We start from the raw sequence: 6,014 nt of genomic DNA on the forward strand, positions 1-6,014 counted from the left end.
CAAACCCGCCCCTATAGGTTTAGTGTTGTAACCGGCCAGTAATCCGTGGATTACCGATGGCCTCTTGACAAAACAACATATAGTAAGAGGCTACGGAAGCAAATATAGAGAATATACAATGTCCATAGAGCTATGTTAACATATATGAAACGGAAAACTTCAAAACGAACTTGTATATATATATAAAGTCATAAATACATTAACCATGCGTCATCCATTCATAAGGATGAAACCAAAAGGGGACTTAGCCCAGTTTACAGATAAGCAAACAAGCAAAAACAATTGTGGTAAAGTTACAAACTGGACATCTCGAAAGGGAACCTCCCCGGGAGGCACAGAAGGGTGGCTGACAAAAAATGAGACGCCCGATCATCAACTCTGTGCTTGGTCATGTGTCTGCTCACCTACATACATAATATAAATAGTGAGCTAGAGCTCAGTGAATAATAACAAAGTAAAGGGTTCTAATGAATGATGTCTATAACCGAATCGAAAACTAAAATTCATAACAAAAACAGATTTATATTCATTTTCTTGTTCAACTTCATACAGAAATCAAAGTTCATGCTTCGATATACATGGTACATCCATTAGCGTTAACTTGCTTGTTAGTTCCATTGGGAACCTCTGATACCAGGAAACTTATAACTTGTTTAAACCACGGTATTGTTACTCCCGGGCAAGGGCCATGGTATTATTACCCCCGGGCAAGGGCCTTGCTTATAAAGGCACGATGTTGTTACCCCCGGGGAAAGGCCTTGTGCTAAGGATGCCACGAATACATTACAAAAATTTAGACAATCATTCATTCATACAAAACATTGCATTTTAGAACACTGATCATTCATAGCATCAAAAAATAATTAAAGTTAAACATAACTTTACAGAGTTATTACTCACTGATGGCTCCACTTGCAGAACAGGAAAATCAAATAACTTGATGCGCGTGACCTACACGTACATAGCAGAAACACATAATGAAACACTCACTCAGTTGGCACTTAACTTCTTTCATTTCATTCCTAGTGTGCTTCTAGGTCTTAACCTCGTATTGAGTCTTAATCATGGCCTAAGAATGCCTAGGATGGAATGGGGATGCAAAAATGCATTTGAAAACACTTGGTCAAATTTTCTGAAAACAAGGTCCCCACTCAAGCGTAGCTTCCCCTGCTCAAGCGGACAAGCAATGTGTAAGGGGAGCTCGAGCGCTCTGCAAATTTTGAAAAAAGTACTGGTTATGTGATTTTCACGCCCGACAGACGCTAGATAGTCACTCGAGCGTGAGGCTTATGTCCTTGCTCGAGCGCAACTCTTGCCGCTTGAGCGGTCTGCAAAAACACGAAACTTCTGGGAGCATGTATTTCACGCTCGAGCGAACTTTTGGTCGTTGGAGTGGAAATGCAAAAACAAAGGTTGCCGCTCGAGCGGAAGTGCAGAATCTGGAATTTCTAGATTGCACTCCCAAGCTCCAAATTTGAATTCCACACTTTAAAACTCTTCTTTTTGGGCCAAAATTCTGGAAAATATCCAAGAACTTGTAAAACATTATGATTTGAAGATCATTTCATGAAATCAAGGCCCAAAAGTATGTCAAACATGCTAAAATTCAATTTGAAATGTAAGAACATGGTATGAACATGACATACATGTGTTCAGTTGAGTTCATGGCTTCTAAAACATGATCAAATGTGATCCATTGATGAGAAATGTTATGAATTCTTTAACTGATGCTAGAATTACAACATGCATGGGGAAAATCTTTTAAAACAACTTCAAAATGCTATAAATATGCAAGCATGTATGGAATGACTTAACTTTCTTCAATTCTAGCTCAATTCCTCCATGAATTCACCTAATTCACTTGTTTTCATACATTAATCAACTACATTACAAGGTCAAAGACTAAAACTCTTACCTAGAGTCTAAATTGCACAAGTGAGAAAGCTTCAATTCCCAAATTCTTTGCAAATCTCCAATAATTCTTAGCAATTCTCTCATATCCCAACTTTTGATCTCAATTTTCTTCTATCTCTCTCTCTCTCTCCCACGTTTTGCTTGTGTGTGTGAGCTCAAATGTGTTGAAATAAAAAAAAAAGAAAAAGAGTGAAAGCATATAAGAAGCCTTATATAGGCTCACTTTAATGATAATTAAATGAGGCTAATTAAATGGGCATTAAATTAATCTAATTTAGTCGTTCCGAATCGAATTTTAATTAAACCTACCATAATGTTCTAAAAATTCCAAATAACACATAAATCAAGTCAATTTCTGAATTAGATGCCGATAAGACCTTCAATTCGCAAACCGAAACAGGAATCATGAATAGATCTTTCTACGTTAAACAGATATAAACACATATAAGGCAACACATGATGCAACATTTCACTTTAATTACTTATTAGGCATAACTAAGCATGGATTAACGCTAATCATAGATCAGGGTTGTTACACTCATGTGCTCTCTTTTTGGGATGGCTTAGGTTCAACCGCAAAGAGTGGTGGATATGTTGTAGAGTTGCCGTGGAGCTTGGGTTAGTCGACGTCGACGGTGTGTGTGGTTATTGGTGCCTTTCTGTTTGATGTGGTTGGTTTGGTTAGAGCGCAATAGGCAAACTTTTCAAGAGGTCCACCACAGTGTTTCGTGGCTTGAGAGTTGTCTTCTTACAGTCTTGTATAGTTGGATGGAGGAGAACGTTGATTCTGATTTGTTTGATTTGTTAGATTTTTTAGATGACATCATTGGTTAGTAATTGGTAGTTTCCTTTGCAGTTTTGTATTATTTGCATCATCTTGATGCTTCATCAATAAAGTTAATTTATTTATCAAAAAAAAAAAAAACTATGGTGAGTTAAGTTTTGAGAAGACAAAAACATAAAAAAATGAGTCATAATTTCCATAGGAATGATTTACTACATGAAAATAAATAAATAATTATTGTATACCTAATAGTTAAAAGAAAATTATTCTAGAAGTATCTTAAATTTTTAAATGTAATCTATGTAAGTCTACTCCTATCATACCACATTTTAAAGCATGTGGCGTACCACGTTCCCATTCCTGTTCTATATACCAGAACGATTCACGTTTTAGGTAACATAGGTTCAACAAAAGAAGAAAAATGAGAGATTTGACATTTCTCAAACTCTTAGTAGCAGGAATCATTCAACTTGCTCACGATTCTTCCTCAAAAGCGCAATTTTGTGCTTCTAACTCAAATTCGTAGAAGAATCGCGAGTTTGATGCAAGAGAAGCGCGATTTTGCGCTATGTTTTGCCCTAAATACAAAAGAAACAAAATTTAATTTGAACACTGCATTCTCTATCGTTCAATTTTAATTTGAACACTAAACTATTTTGTTTAGCTGAAATTTAATTCAAATTATCCGACCAGAATATATAAAGGTAAAATTTCTTTTGTAGTTAGTTGTTATGTTGATGGTGAATAATTTTCACCTAAAGTGCTATTAGTATTGTCAGTATTTTTGAACATTGAAAATTGATATTCTTCTTGGCAATTCTAGTTGATTAGCTCCTCACTTAACACTGTTGGCTTGGTCTTCCTAATAAGTTAATATACAACTTTATGATATTCTACTTTAGAAAGTCAAATTGGCTCTTTTAGCTTTGATTCATATACTTCTAGTGTGCATTATGCCAAAGTCATATAATTCCATGTGAATCCATTTTAATTTTATTTTTTATTTTTTATTTTTTTTGCTTTTGCAATTCTTAGATACCAAAAGCTACAAGAGGGTGAATTAGGTGAAGAGAATATGGCCAGGTCATTGACAACCAATCCAGCTGCAAAATATGTTATTCTTGACGAGATGGATGATCAAGATGAAGGCCCATGGGAGCTTGGTAATCATACAGTTGAATCTGATAAATAAACTTCGGTAAGCCTCTCAAGCCATATCCTCTTTAAAAGAATGTGATTGTGCATTAGTTGAGCCTTACTCTTTTCTAATCTATTGATTACTGTAACATGTTTAAGATCATAAGACTATTTTGTGAGTCTTCATTCTTTTCATTTGATAGAAGCTTCAAATTATGAAGAATGCACAGACTCAGTTTCATTTCCACTTTCTACTTCTCATGTACCTGCCTGATTTCGACATACAAAGTAGAGAATGCATCTGTGTTGTCTTAATTTGGTCTTCTCATGTACTTTTATATTGTTTCTTTTTCTACTTGTTTGCACTGTGTCTAAAATAATTAGAGATTGGTAGGTGGAACATATTCTGCTCCAAGGATGGTTAAATATGCCCACTATGGCACCGGATTGGTGAGCCTCACACAGCCAAGACTGAGACTCGAACAATTGGGGTCATCTTTCACAGTAGGTCAAATGTTGGATATCACCCAAGTGAGGGGTGATCATTGCACCACTTGGAGAGCACTTTTGGAGAGAGTGGGGGTGGCACCTTCCCATTAATGGGTGGGGGTGGCAACCGCCCCACTAACCATGGTCTTCTCTTCTTGCTTAATGATGTATATAGAGAGGAAGAGAGATCACAGGAATTAGAGAGAGAGCAAGAGAGCAAATAAAAGAGAGTGAGAGATGTAAGGCAGAAAAGACTGTCTCTCTTGGTGTGAGCAAGGGAGACGGGTGAGTGGGTGAGTGAGGAGAGTGTGAGCTCCTCCTCTATTGTAATCTTTCTGTAATCTCTTTATTGTTATAGTGATAACTGGTTTCTTTCCCGTGAACGTAGGCATTAAGGCCGAACCACGTTAAATATGATGTCTCCTTGAGCATGAGTGTGTTTTACTACTTCGTATATTTTCTATAAGGTCTTGGGTGGGATCCCGATCCCAACATCAAAGACTAAGATCCAATTCACATTTTAGCATATTATAGCCTTTTTAAAGGGACTAATATCCAAACACTCTTGGCCAAACTCCCTTACAATAGAAGATTAACAACTCAAAACTGTAATTCATTTGAAGCCTACCCACCGACACTAGGAGAAGCTACCTTCAGTCGAAACAGTATGGCACATTATGATTTAACGACTGACAAAATGGGGCAATCATCACTAGTGTAAGAAATTGTCTTTTTCTGGAATTGGGAGTGTCAGGGGTTCTATTGAGCGTCAACATTCAAGAGTTTGGATTTTGTTATTCCTCTTTCTATTTTTGTAGAGAACGGTGAATAAGAAAGAAAAAATATGACGATTTAAGAAATATATTTGTATCTGAAACAAAAGAAAAAAGAAAAAAAATGGAACAAAGAATAGTTTAAAGGAAGATATTTAAAGTAGAAATTCTTGTCAGAGTGTACGTTGAAAAAATGGATAGCTAAAATAGAAAGTGAGATTTTCGATAACTATTTTGACTAGCATTGCTGGAGTTTTTCAGCTTTAGGCATCTAAGGAGATTCCTTTTCAGAGGCTTTAACCGAACCTCAGTCACTCTCTAATATTTACTTAATTGGTTGTGTGACATTTAGTGATATGTTGTTTTCACTATATAGGACCGTACAGACAAAATGTTATCCGGAGGGGGTTGATAATTCTCATGTTGGCTCAGTGGAGAAGCTTGTAAGATTGCACCGGCATATTGATATCTTCATTCTTCAACCTTTTTCTGTTCTGTTTCTGCGGTTCTTCTATCAGATTGGTGGTGGAGAAAAGGAAGTTGTAGATTTAGAGTGCCGAGACAACTTTTATTCAACCTTCTGTCCACAGTTATTAGCTGGTCGAGCCCATTCATTATGGGATAGTTTACTTTATATGCCGTTGATTGTACATTTTATTTTACATCGAGATGCGAAATGCATTCTATGATATTCATTAAATTTTTGTCCCTGCTAGTTGTTCAGATGTTGAGAACTTAGATATAGGAATACTTTAATGCTGTGTTTGGTTGGGGGATTTGGAGAGGGATTAGGAAAGGGAAATGGAAAAGGTGTGTGAAACTAGGTGAAATGTAGGCATATTTTATTCCTATTTCAGCTAACTTTTCCCTTTCCTTTTCCAAATCCCTCCTCAAATCCTCCTACCAAACACAGCGTA

General features: G+C 36.4%; 1 long non-coding RNA gene across 1 annotated transcript; it reads left to right on the forward strand.

Moving 5' to 3' along the window:
* The first annotated feature begins 3,733 nt into the window (after positions 1-3,733).
* LOC114272595 (uncharacterized) lies at positions 3,734-5,812 on the forward strand. Its single transcript, XR_003632784.2, has 2 exons — positions 3,734-3,896; positions 5,474-5,812. It is a non-coding gene; the product is annotated as an uncharacterized LOC114272595 (long non-coding RNA).
* The last annotated feature ends 202 nt before the right edge of the window (positions 5,813-6,014 follow it).

The sequence above is a fragment of the Camellia sinensis genome, chromosome 8, assembly GCF_055761805.1.
Source record: "Camellia sinensis isolate YWXY chromosome 8, ASM5576180v1, whole genome shotgun sequence".
In the NCBI taxonomy this organism is placed as follows: Eukaryota; Viridiplantae; Streptophyta; class Magnoliopsida; order Ericales; family Theaceae; genus Camellia; species Camellia sinensis.